The sequence below is a fragment of the Artemia franciscana genome, chromosome 18 (assembly GCF_032884065.1).
Source record: "Artemia franciscana chromosome 18, ASM3288406v1, whole genome shotgun sequence".
Classification (NCBI taxonomy): domain Eukaryota; kingdom Metazoa; phylum Arthropoda; class Branchiopoda; order Anostraca; family Artemiidae; genus Artemia; species Artemia franciscana.
The window spans coordinates 6,743,645-6,758,061 of NC_088880.1; positions in this window are offsets into that span (position 1 = coordinate 6,743,645).

Genomic DNA, 14,417 nt, shown 5'->3' on the forward strand with positions numbered 1-14,417 from the left:
CCATTAGTAAACGGAAAGCCAAAGACGGAAAGAATACAAACTCCGGAAAACCTTTTAATGAAATTTTGTATCTTCATTTATTTATCCGATACTTGTATGATATTCCCCCTACCTAATATTCTTCATCTAAGTAGAACCTAAGCATACATTATAGAACCTAAGTACGCACAATGATCACACTATATCAAACTATAACCATAAAAACTTAGTATCTAGGCCATTAGTAAACGGAAAGCCAAAGACGGAAAGAATACAAACTCCGGAAAACCTTTTGATGAAATTTTGTATCTTCATTTATTTATCCGATACTTGTATGATATTCCCCCTACCTAATATTTTTCATCTAAGTAGAACCTAAGTATACATTATAGAACCTAAGTACGCACAATAATCACACTATATCAAACTATAACCATGAAACTTAGTATCTAGGCTATTAGTAAACGGAAAGCCAAAGACGGAAAGAATACAAACTCCGGAAAACCTTTTGATGAAATTTTGTATCTTCATTTATTTATCCGATACTTGTATGATATTCCCCCTACCTAATATTTTTCATCTAAGTAGAACCTAAGTATACATTATAGAACCTAAGTACGCACAAGGATCACACTATATCAAACTATAACCATAAAAACTTAGTATCTAGGCCATTAGTAAACGGAAAGCCAAAGACGGAAAGAATACAAACTCCGGAAAACCTTTTAATGAAATTTTGTATCTTCATTTATTTATCCGATACTTGTATGATATTCCCCCTACCTAATATTCTTCATCTAAGTAGAACCTAAGCATACATTATAGAACCTAAGTACGCACAATGATCACACTATATCAAACTATAACCATAAAAACTTAGTATCTAGGCCATTAGTAAACGGAAAGCCAAAGACGGAAAGAATACAAACTCCGGAAAACCTTTTAATGAAATTTTGTATCTTCATTTATTTATCCGATACTTGTATGATATTCCCCCTACCTAATATTTTTCATCTAAGTAGAACCTAAGTATACATTATAGAACCTAAGTACGCACAATAATCACACTATATCAAACTATAACCATAAAAACTTAGTATCTAGGCCATTAGTAAACGGAAAGCCAAAGACGAAAAGAATACAAACTCCGGAAAACCTTTTGATGAAATTTTATATCTTCATTTATTTATCCGATACTTATATGATATTCCCCCTACCTAATATTCTTCATCTAAGTAGAATCTAAGCATACATTATAGAACCTAAGTACGCACAATGATCACACTATATCAAACTATAACCATAAAAACTTAGTATCTAGGCCATTAGTAAACGGAAAGCCAAAGACGGAAAGAATACAAACTCCGGAAAACCTTTTGATGAAATTTTGTATCTTCATTTATTTATCCGATACTTGTATGATATTCCCCCTACCTAATATTTTTCATCTAAGTAGAACCTAAGTATACATTATAGAACCTAAGTACGCACAATAATCACACTATATCAAACTATAACCATAAAACTTAGTATCTAGGCCATTAGTAAACGGAAAGCCAAAGACGGAAAGAATACAAACTCCGGAAAACCTTTTGATGAAATTTTGTATCTTCATTTATTTATCCGATACTTGTATAACATTCCCCCTACCTAATATTCTTCATCTAAGTAGAACCTAAGCATACATTATAGAACCTAAGTACGTACAATAATCACACTATATCAAACTATAATCATAAAGCTTAGTATTGACACAGCTGCGCATGCTCCTACTCCACCCCAGCCTATTTAAAGCTTCGTTCTCTAACCCTTCCAAAGAAGTGCTGATTCCTTTTCTGCTCGCCCATTTCGGGGTGAGCTTTCGGTTGCTTTTCGTTTGGCCCCAGATGGATACCCGAAAAGCCTAATCTTTTCTCATTCATCTGTAAAATGTTACCTAACCATCTTAACCTTTCTTTCACTAAAACCCTAGGTTGTGAAGCAAATCAAGTTATTAGTACAGCTAATTGTTTCATATATAGGCTGAAAATACTGCAATGTCCCTCCTCAAGACTCATCAGAGCAGCGTATGATGAATTACTTACCCTGGGACAAAAATCGTCATGGCCCTTCCATGTCAAAAAACTACTGGACAGTACAGGTCTATCGTTTGCATGGAATGGAGGAGAGGGTCCAATCTTAGATCAAAAAGCCTTTCTGTCAGAGATCCAAACAAGGCTGGAAGACCAAGAAATTCAGAAATGGTGGAATGACCTTAGCCAGTCGGAAAGCTTAAGTTCTTACTATAAGGTGAAAGAAAATTATGGTGAAGAGCTATATTTTAAATTAGGGATTCCAAAAGAATCCCTGAGGTCTTGGATGCAGGTGCGAGCAAACTGTCTCCCTCTTCACAGTATTTGGAAAAATAGGTGTCACCCGGAAATGCGGTATACTTGCCCAATTTGCGGTGATCTTGATGGGCTAGACCATTTTCTTTTCAGGTGTCAGGGGCTAAATGAGCTAAGAGGGAGCTTTCTTGGGGTGGGTGGTCGTGAGCCCCTTCTTGGAACTTTGAAGTCGACGTCGAAAATAAATATAGTAGCAGTGGCAAATTTTGTCCGGAAGGGTCTTGTTATATGAAAGTCGATTGTTACATAATTTAGTTTGTTTGTTGTTATACATGTATGTATACGGCCTGAAAAAATGGATTTAAATACTGTCATTCATTCATTCATATACGGTTAGTCAAACAAGTGCCTTCGACGTAATACCTTAAAATAGGTATTTTTTTTTCAAAGACAAGGCCGTCTTTCTTTGACGAAGAAATAAACGCACACATGGGGGTAAGTCCAATGAACAAATAAACGTTGAAATGAGGAAATGATTTTACCACCTTCATTAGAAATTCATTTTACATTTAGGCGATGTTGAAGAAGAAAATTTACTGCTCAAGACTTTGGATGAACCCTGTTATTGAACTCTCTCAGACAAATCTAGTGAATGAACCGGAAGTAAATTGCTTTGTTCTGCAAAAATTTATAAGTTTCAATTGTAATGCCTTAGTATTTCTGCTGATGACGTAACTTAATATCATGACTTTTGTATCTGTTTTCACTGTCTAATAAGTGGACTTATCCCCATTTGAACGTTTATTTGTTCAAACAAGTGCCAAACATTACCCTTAGACAATTCCTCTGGAAGACATTTTTCTCAGCCTTTCGAAGCACCTACGTTTCATAAATATGCTTTACCGCTGTCAACTACCAATAGTCTAATCTTAGTTAATAACAATTTATGACAATTAATGACGATTAATGACAATCAATGACAATTCAAGACAAAAAATAAATTAAACAAAACTGCCAGCTTGGCCAAGAAATAAGGACTTCTTTCCAAGATAGTGATCTTTCCAAGATCACTTACCGTTTATTGATAATAGTTAAAAATTACGAAGTTATCTTTTTGGTATATAGTACATGAAACAATGTTTGGTAGTCTACAATTTACATTATATTGACAAATTTTATGTTACAATCATGGCTTCTTCTAATCAGTAAATATACCTTTGCAATTGTGGACAGGGGATAATTTCCACTAAAAGAATCCTTACCATTTTCGGACTTATTTTTAGAACGAGATCATACGCCCAGATACATACGGAGATATTTTTTCAGGGGGGGGGTGCAGCGACCATACCGTTGTTCCTGTTCTGAGTAATCGGTTTCTCTGTCTGTATTCGGAAATAATTAGCTTAGTCTCAGTGAGATAAACTACTGTGCCTTTTAAATCTTAATTAAATATTTAATATATATAGGGGGTTAGGCTGGTATTTAATATAATGCGTACTGGGCGGTCTGTTTTCCACAATACTCAGTTGTAGTTTCCATAATTTTGTTAATAAAGTTTTGAATTATCATCTTATTTTGGTATTTAACATTAGGATTAACCTCACTTCACTTTTTGGGTTTGGTCACTATAACACGTAAGTATTGAGGGGAGGAGGGGGTTATGATAAGAATTAATTTTATTTGACAATTTTAATAAAAAGTGTCCATAAATCAAGAACAATTTTGGATTTCTCGGGAGACCTGGGCCCCAAGTTTTCCCCCTGTATAAGTCCCTGTATACGCTTATCAGTTTCAGATTTAATGTTGAAAGATAGCAGCTTCAGAGCTGCTTGGTTTGCTTTTGAATTCGAACCAATTTTTAAACCAAACCAGTTTCGAAATTGAACCGGCTTATAAATTGAACCGCAACTTGAGAATAATTTATGCCATCATTTATTACTAACCAAGTGAGCCAACTGGCTTCACTTAAAACAGGAATGCTTCGCATCAAGTACTTAAGTAGAGAAATGGGTTTCCAACCCTGTTTTTTGAAAATCTCAAAATTTTTGTGATATTTCCCGTATTTTTTTATTATTCATGAGATTTGTCGATTTTGGTTATTTTGAATTTGCTCCTCCTCCACTGATATAAATCCTGTATGTATACCTATTTCTCTTAATGTTTTTTTGTGATTTTCTCCAAAATTTCTCATATTACTTTTGAAGCTATAGCCCCCAAACCCTCCCTAAAATCAATTCTGGTATACCTGTTGATTTGCAGCAAATGGTTTCGTGGAAAAATACCTGTAATCCTTCTATATTCACTTTATTTTTCAAAACCCTTAATCCTGTAAGCACTACTCTTCGTATATAATCCGTTCTCGCTTTTTAAGTTCAGCCTAGTTACCACTCACCGCGTTTCTTTTGGTACTTTCCTTTTTCCTAGAGATAAGCCCTGCTTAAACGTGTAGTAAATAACAGAGATTTTCTTTATTTAGAGAAAGTGATTTGTATTCAGTATATTTGTTTTTAGGTAAGATTGACATTATATTTTTTTCTAAGAGTGATTGAAATAAATGACCAGAAACATGCGTAGTAGAAACTGTGCGATGGTATGAAATTGCAGCAGTAGGTCCTTTTGCAAGAAAGGCGTATGTCCTACTCTCTTGTTGTAGAAGAACTTAAGGCCTTTGAATGTTTTCCCTCTTATAAGCAAAGATACAAACAAAAATTATTCCATGTAATTTTGAAAGAATAAACGTTCAAAACAAATCTTTTGTTTTATGCTACAAGGTAAAAAGGTAACTTCTTGGTAAATAAACTCTTTATGACTCAGCCTTTGCATGAAATATTTGGAATTTTCCCCCTTCCTCTCCCTCCCCTTTTTCTATACATTTAGCTTCTGACAAAAGAGAAAATAAAAAAAAAATGTGTAAAATAAATTAAGTTTTTAATTGCTATAGCATCATAACGTATACAAACTATAAAATATGGAAAGATGGGCCCGATCCTTCCCAAAATTTTACGATTTATTAAAATTTCCCCGTAATTCTCTTTAATTTTATGTATGGATTGCCTTACCTTTTCCTTTTACAGCATTTGTTTTACAAAGACAAGCATTAGGGGCCTAGTTACTAGGGAATTTACCACTTAGCATAAAAAAAGAGAAAAAACAAAATGGGCCAATAGGTCCAATTGAGCAGCTTTTGATATGTTTTTATCATCTACCAAGAAAAAAGAAACAGAGACTTTTTGTCTACTTTAGTAGAAGCGATTTCGCTACCCGACAGAAATGACAAAGCCACCTTTTTAGAAACCGTCACTCTTGTGTGAGGAGAGAGGCCAAATTTTGAATAAGAACAAGTGTGAATACAAATAGGAGGCCTGACTTTGGGTACGCAAAATGAGCGGCTCTAATGAATAGGCATATATGGAGGCTTAAAAAATCGCTAAAATATTGAAATTCAGGGGAGAGAATGGATTTTAAGACCACCACTCTACATAAATACCTGCTAGCAAAGATGGCATATTACTTGTCCCTATTAATTCACCCAAATTTCTGCAGACCAGCTTTAAAGATATGAGTATTTCAAGACATGTTAAATAAAGCTGTTATACATTCAACGTCAAGGTGTTCTTTAAGACCCTCCCCCCCAATAAGTTCTTCGGCTCCTAATATACAAATCAGAGTAGTTTTCGTAAGAAAAGGTGACTTTGTATTGCATAAAATGAGTATTTTATGCATTTAAAATTAGTATTTAAAATGTTAAAATATTACTAATTATTATTATTTAAAATATAATTATTATTTAAAATTATTAAACTACAATTTAAAATTATGCATTTAAAATGAGTATTTTATGCATGAGTAAAAATGAGTATTTCAAGACTTGTTAAATAAAGCTGTTATTCATTCAACGTCAAGGTGTTCTTTTAGACCCCTCCCCCCCAATAAGTTCTTCGGCTCCTAATATACAAATCAGAGTAGTTTGCGTAAGAAAAGGTGACTTTGTAATGCATAAAATGAGTATTTTATGCATTTATGCATTTAAAATTATTATTTAAAATGTTAAAATATTACGAATTATTATTATTTAAAATATAATTATTATTTAGAATTATTAAATTACAATTTAAAATTATGCATTTAAAATGAGTATTTTATGCATGAGTAAAAATGAGTATTTCAAGACATGTTAAATAAAGCTGTTATCCATTCAACGTCAAGGTGTTATTTTAGACCCCTCCCCCCCAATAAGTTCTTCGGCTCCTAATATACAAATCAGAGTAGATTGCGTAAGAAAAGGTGACCTTGTAATGCATAAAACCTTTTCCAGTCTCCCTACCCCTTCCAAGTATTGGCTGGCTTGCCCCATCCGGAAAATATTCAGCGCATATGATATGTGGGTAGCACCTACGTTTCACCCAATTAATGGTTTAGTAGCCCCCCCCCCCTCTAACAAACACTCTGGTAGACGTAGACATCGACTTTGACAACTTTGGCTGACCTTGACTTTTACTTTGGCAGAAAGTAAGAATAAGAAACTTGTAAATAATAAAAAATAGACCTATTAAAAAAATTTAAGCAAAAAGAAAGAGAGAGATTATATTCTTTTAATTTTGTGGTAAAATTATTCTTAGTTTCAGTTGCTAAGATCGGTGACAAATTCCCGTAAGCCAGTTACATTACTCTTCATTTCTGGAGAGATAAATAGCCCCGCTATTTTATGACCTGATTGGTCGTACAAGCATCTTTGTGAAATGTTAAGCCAGTAAGTTTGAGTCACAAGCTTTTTACAAGTATTTCTTCTACCTCCCTGGAGTTGAGCCTTCATTGATTTATATTAAAAACTATGCGGCTTCCTTTTTTTTTCACTGATACCTGAGGCATGATCAGAGTTAAGTTCCAGCAACCACTAGTTCTATAGCGTTCCTATAGAACTATAGGAACCTTCCTAACCTTCTAGTTTGCTATAGTTCCGGCTTCTACGCAAAATTTCCTAGCGAGTTTCCATATAAGTTTCTGATGTGCTGAACTTTTTTAAAAAATAAATAGATTAGATAAACGAAGCAGAATAGCCAGTGCAGTGTTTTTTTTTCACAGTTAAACATTTTTTATAAGGATCGGAAGATAAGCCTCGAAAAAAGATTAGAACATTGGAAGCCAAAGTAATAACAATGGTCAAGTAATTTACTGAAACGCGGGGGCTCTGAAAGACAGATGAGGATTTGTTAGATGTTTTTCGGAGGAATTGTCGAAGGATAGTTTTTGGTAAATTATTTGACTGATCATATATCAAACAACAAGATCTAATATGATTTGATTCAACTTTCTTTGACCTATAATGAAAGAAAGATTAAGTCAGCTGGGCAATGTTTCATGGATGAAGGATGACAGATTGAACTCTATGCCCATCCATTGGGGGAAAAAGGAAAAGTAAGTCGGCCTCAATGGGCTGGGGAAAGATTGTAAGTAAAGATTTAAAGAAAATAGGAACTTCATAGGAATATGTAAAGAGATAATCTTTGAATAGACTGGGTGAAGGAGAAGCGTGTGCAGCTGTGTTGGCCTGGGCCGGCTTGGTGCTGCACCGAGTTGGTAATAGTGGTAGTAGTACTAGACGAACATATTGGTTATCAATATTTCTTTACGTAATATTTCTTATCGAATATACATCTAAAAGCTACAGTGTTTTGAATTTTTGAAATTGGTGAATAAATAAAGGTTAAACAAAGAACATATTCGATGCCATAATCTTGTTATCCATATAGAGGTGGGTCCAGTGGTACATGCTCCCCCAGAAGGTTGAAAGCTTCATTGGTTATAGGGGATGGAGGAACGATAAATGAAATTCGGAGCCAAGTTTTACTGATGCCACTCCCAAACACTGATTCTGCATCCACCCCAACCCCCATGAAACAATTTATTGCCTTCTCCCTCCCCATATGCTCCAGTATGCCTTTGCATCAATCTTTGCTAATAAGCAAAATTTTCCTGAACAGGGAGTAAGACAAACTAGCATATTAAATAAGAAACGCAACCGATGATCTAAGTTGCACTAATTTCAAGAGTGAACTCTCATTTATTGACTAATTACTAGTTTACCGTTTATTGATTGACTAATTACCATTCATTTATTACCATTTATTTATTGATTACCATTCATTGCTATATGTAATCGCTTACCATCCATTACTTTATGGGATTAATAACATTTATCATTACCAATTACCATTCATTTATTGACTAACTACTAGCAAATGGGTGTCTGTGAAGCGTCTTCGGTGCAAGTAGAGCAGCCCAGTGCATAACATCAGGGGCTACATATTGAGGAGGGAGTAGAGGTGCTGGGTAGATTAAAAATTGCAATCCTAGATTTTGAAACATACTTCGTTTTGTATTTTCATTGGAAAAGGCCAAAAAAAGTGACACTATCCACCTCCAGACTTTAAAAAAACTGTTGTATGCTCTTATTAAAAACAAATTGAATAAAAATCCTTGCTCTCCCAAAGATCTCTTGAATTGGAGCCCTTGCTTAGCCAAAAGACAAAGAAAAAAGAATAGAGACTAGACTTTGCGAAATTTTCCCATTAGCCCAAAGTCACGCTAAATTTTTAAATTCTGAAATAATTTTTAGAGTTCTGCAGAATAACCGAAAAATTGTTTTTTTAGTTTTTTTTAACTGTAAAAGTAGAGAAAGCACTAAACTAATATCTCGAAACTACGATCATAATCTTAAAACTCATTTTACCAGTTAAAGGCGAAATCTGATCACAGAATTTAGAAGAATTCGGTCTCTATTAAGTTTTCTATCTCTATGTCCCTTTTACACCCTTATACAAACATGCCCTTCTCAGTGAAACCGTCAATCTGGCAAACCTCCAGCAGTCTTAAATTTCTAATGTTTTTGCCAATTCTAGATTAACAGTGTGACGGGTTTAAGTTTACCAAGCTGCATCATTTTCACACACATTCTGCCTTCAAGATCATCTTTGTTTGTTCATGTCAAGAATTTACAACGACTTTATAGTTAATATAAATGACTTAACGGTCAAGGGTACCAACAGGGGAGGACAAAGAGGGTATCCACCCCTAATCTTTTGAGGAGGCCAACACTGCGCTAAATGTAAGATTTTGTAAAATTTAAAACATGACCTTTTTAATTTCATTTTTTTAGACACACCTCTGGACCTCCCTCCCTCTCAAAAAGTTTATCTTACCCTTGGTAACGGTTTCTTTAAATTTACAGTAAAATACATTAAAAATTAATTGTGTTCACGCTTTAGGAGTATAGCTAGTACTCACTGTACCAAGACCCCTTACAAATTTTCAAAATAATATTTGATTTGTTCTACGAATTTTAAGTTAATTTACGTAATAGTCCGTTGTATGTCGACAGGGCACGTACAGAGGAGTTTTTTTTCGAAGGGGGACAGCAATAAGAAAAAAATGTTTGTTAATTTCAATTAGAAGTGCCCAGAAATTCAGGTAATTTTGACCCCCCCCTCCATGTATTTGCCTGGTAGCTCAAGGTTCTTATTTCATGGTAACTTATTTGGTCGTTCATTGGGAGAGCAGATGACTCAGTAAGGGTATATGGTAGAGAAACGAGAGGGGCTACTAGAAAAAGATCTTGTGACTAAAGAACTTATACTTCATCTTACAGGGCTAAAAACAAGAAAAAGAAGAAGAAAAAACCCTTCTTTTTACTATATTCGAAAGCCTGAAACTTTTTCAGTGTTTATATTCACCTATCTAAATGCATGTTGTGTTTGTGTTGCATAACACCTTATGAATCACCTTAGTCTTACTGATTTATTGTACGGTGTTCAATGTTTCACCACTTCTAATAGGCAATTTAGTTTCTAAGGTAATCATGGGGGCACAGGGTCAATTTTTGAGTAAAATTTTAGTTTTTGGTACTTTTCTGAGAAAACTTATGAATAATTTTGAATACTTATTTTTTTTTGTAATTGCTATTGGTACCAACCCTGATGTTACAATCTATAAAGATCCTTCTGTTGGGGTAGACAAAAGAGTTCTGCATTTGTTTGGTGAAAAGATGAATAACCCTGCCTTTGTAAATTTTCAAGCCATAAACAAGTAAAAAGACCGAAAATCTAGACTATACTTGATTGGTTCTTTTGTATGAAATTTTGAGCCAATAAAAAAAATCCAAAAGTTCTTTCGTCACAGGATGTAATACAAGTAGTCCCTCTATTTATGCGTGACATTTCTTTGATGACTGACCTATTTAATGATATGCTCTTCAACTGAGTGATTGAATAACGTGGAAACAAGAACCTTAGGCTATCAGACAAGTGCCCATGGAATGGGGTGGCTTTTGCTCCTCCCCTCTGTAATGTCGACCTGTTTAAAATTTTTCATAGTTTCTTATTCACATAATATTCATATTTATTTGCACCTTTTACCCTTGTTGTAGGAAATCAGCTCCTAATTGTGTACCTTTTAGTTACTTTTATCACCAAATAGCTTAAGAAGATGTAGCTTTCCATTAAAGGCGTAGTTGCAGGGTTACCACCCCTTGTGATTTTTTACTATTTGTAGTGATTTTTTTATACTGCCTAAACAAAAAAAAATCACTAAATTAGCCCATAAATCCCAAGATTACTAAAGAAAATTAACCAAAAAATAACTAAAACCTAGTGTGTTTTTTTTCACCTGGTGGCACCCCGTGCTGTTGTCTCTGGGGATAAACATACTGTTAATGTTTGAATTTTTCAGGAGAAAAATCTTTGTAAAATATATAATTAGTGGTGCTTATTTATATTTACGGTTCGACGTGGCAACATTGATAAATATGTCACACTACCCTGAAAACTCCATAATTGTGGAGCAACAAAAGAAAATCGTAGAAAATTGTGGTATTCAGCTAGGAATATGCCTCAGATCGGCCGAGAGAGCACAAAATGTTTTTTTTGTTTGTGTTTTTATTTCTTTAAGGAGAAGATATGCAACATCGTCAAAACTGCAGCAGAGACGTATTGCTCTCAAAAATGTATGAGAAATCCTGAACTATTAAGACTACGCGCCTCCAGCGCCCCCTTTCGCTTCAAGAATACATGTCGTTCTCCCTTTGTCGCAAATGAAGTATTAAATTTTCCAGCCTTCATTGTAGCGGAAATCTGCCATTTTTTCAGGCTTTGCCAGTAACCCTAATAACAGCACATGTAGGCTAATTAGTAGGCCAATGTCGAACAAAAATATCACTTGTACTTCCTCTGACGTGATAGGGTAAATGTTGAAATCCTTCCATGTAAACATCCATTGATGCCAAAATTTATCTAAGTCTATGTAGGTCAAATCTAATCAGATACGTGTTCCACTTTCAATGGATTTTACTCCATTTTCCAGTGAATCTACAAACGAAAAGCCTTGGAAAATCTATATAATGTGTAATTTATATAACAAACATTTAATGCTAAAATTCTAAGATCGGTATGTGTTTGAAGAGGGGGGGGGTAATAAAAACAATAGTTAATTGACAATTAGAATAAGAAGAACGTAAACATCTGGGAAAATTGTAAAAAATCCAAAAATCGGTATGTGTTTGAGGGGGAGGGGGATAATAAAAACTCCACTCTCCTCAGGCAATTATGCGTTTTTGTTTTTGGGCGGGGGAGATCGAAAAAACAGATTTTATCTGATAATTTGATTTTACATATTAGCTTTCTAATAATAATCTAATTATATTTTACTGTATGTTTTAATTATATTTCCGTATGTATATATCTAATTCAGAATCTTGAAACGATGCAGAAATACCGCTTGAAGGCGATCGATTTTATTTCTTATTACATAAAAAAAACATTTTTTTTTACTGAAAGTAAGGAGCGACGTTAAAACTTAAAACGAACAGAAATTACTTCGTATATGAAAGGAGCTGCTTCCTCATGAACGCCCCGCTCTTTACGCTAATTTTTTACTCTTTCTCTCAGCTTTTCTTTTTAAAACAGTAAAAACTTTAGCGTAAAGAGCGGGGCGTTGATGAGGAAGCAGCCGCTTTCATATACGAAATAATTTCTGTTCGTTTTAAGTTTTAATGTCGCTCCTTACTTTCAGTAAAAAAAAATTGTTTTTTTTATTTAATTTCTGAACGTTTTTGAATTAATGCATGTTTTGATTTTGGCTCTCCGCAGAGGAATAATTGAAACGAAATTTGCATATTTTTTTTTTTTTTTTTTTTTTTTGGCTAAATGGCTCTCTCATAGTTTTGATCGAATGATTTTGAGAAAAAAGCGGGGGAGGAAGCCTAGTTGCCCTTCGATTTTTTGGTTAATTAAAAATTCAACTAGAACTTTTAATTTTTCACGAATGTTTTTATTAGTAAAAGAACTTATAAATTAGCTTACGTAACGAACTTTTATATTGTCATGTTTTGATTTTATATATGAGGAGGTTCATCCCCTCGTCAGTACCTCGCTCTTTACACAAAAGCTTAAATTTTGTCCCAATTCATTAAGAATGACCCCTGAATCACAAAAGCCGTAGAATAAATAGTTGAAATTAGTAAAAATACTTCAGCGTAAGGAGCGAAGTATCAGGAGGAGGCGAGCCCCTTATATGCGTAATAATTTCTGTTCGTTTTAAGTTTTAATGCTACTCCTTACTTCCAGTCGAAAAAACTTTTTCATATTTATTTTTTCATTTTTTTTAAATAATGCTAGAAAATCCTGCGCTCCCTTCGTGGAAATTTTCTTCCCCCATGATAAATTCCTCCAAAAAAAGTTCCCCCAATATATCCCCCTCTTCTCAACCCCTTCCCCCAACCAAAAAATCCCTCTGAAAATGTCTGTACACTTCCCAATAACCATTACTATATGTAAGCACTGGTCAAAGTTTGAAACTTGTAGCCCCTCCCACGGGGACTGTGGGGGAGTAAGTCGTCCCCAAAGACATAGTTATAAGGTTTTTCGACTACGCTGAATAAAATGGATATCTCAGAATTTTGATCCATTGACTTTGGGAAATAATTAGCGTGGGAGGGGGCCTACGTGCCTCCATTTTTTTGGTCACTTAAAAAGGGCACTAGAAATTTTCATTTCCGTTAGAATGAGCCCTCTCACAACATTCTAGGACCACCGGGTCGATACGATCACCCCTGGGAAAAAAAAACAAAACAAAAAACAAACACGCATCCGTGATCTGCCTTCTGGCAAAAAATTCAAAATTCCACATTTTTGTAGATAGGAGCTTGAAACTTCTACAATAGGGTTCTCTGATACGCTGAATCTATATCTAAATCTAAATGAATATCTAAATGAATCTAAAATAAGGCAAATCTTCTCAGGCTCGTAGCTTTTGATGGGTAAGACTAAACTTGATGAAACTTATATGTTTAAAATCAGCATTAAAATGCAATTCTTTTGATCTAGCTATTGGTATCAAAATTCCATTTTTTAGACTTTTGGTCACTATTGAGCCGGGTCGCTCCTTACTACAGTTCGTTACCACGAACGGTTTGACAACCAATCAACTAGTTTTGAAAAAGATGTTTTTTTATTTATTCGTTTCAGGAGTCATTCAACCAGTTACAATTTGGCTATGCTACGAGAAATCCTGAACGCATACATTTATTTTGGGAGGAAGGGAAAGAAAAATTGAGTGGACAGTCGAATCATATCGATAGTGTAGGAATTTATGAACAAAAGCGCAAAATCTTACGATATCGGGAATACACACACAAACACACAAAAAAGAAAGAAAAGAGATGATATAGTGGTCTTGCAAAAGAAAAAAAAAATATTACAAGGCCATGGTTGAATATTTTTTTTTTATTGAGCTTAAAAATACAATGAATTAGATAACACAATTCGTTGAAAATCACTGAAAAATAGGGAGATTTTATCTAATTTCGTCATCAAAATTGAAATGAAAGAATTTATGTGACTAACAAACGGAATTTATTGAATCAGTTGAACTAATAAACATAATTTGACTTACGTTTCTGTGTATCCTAATTCAAAAAATTAAATATTTTTAGGATTGCTTTTTCTCTCCCTTGCCCCCTCCGTCTCTTGTATTTGTGGTTTCTTGGGGCCGTACATGCATTCCTGATTTGTATTTGTCCAATATTGATGCAGATTTTATTCTAATAACTTAGTATCAGAA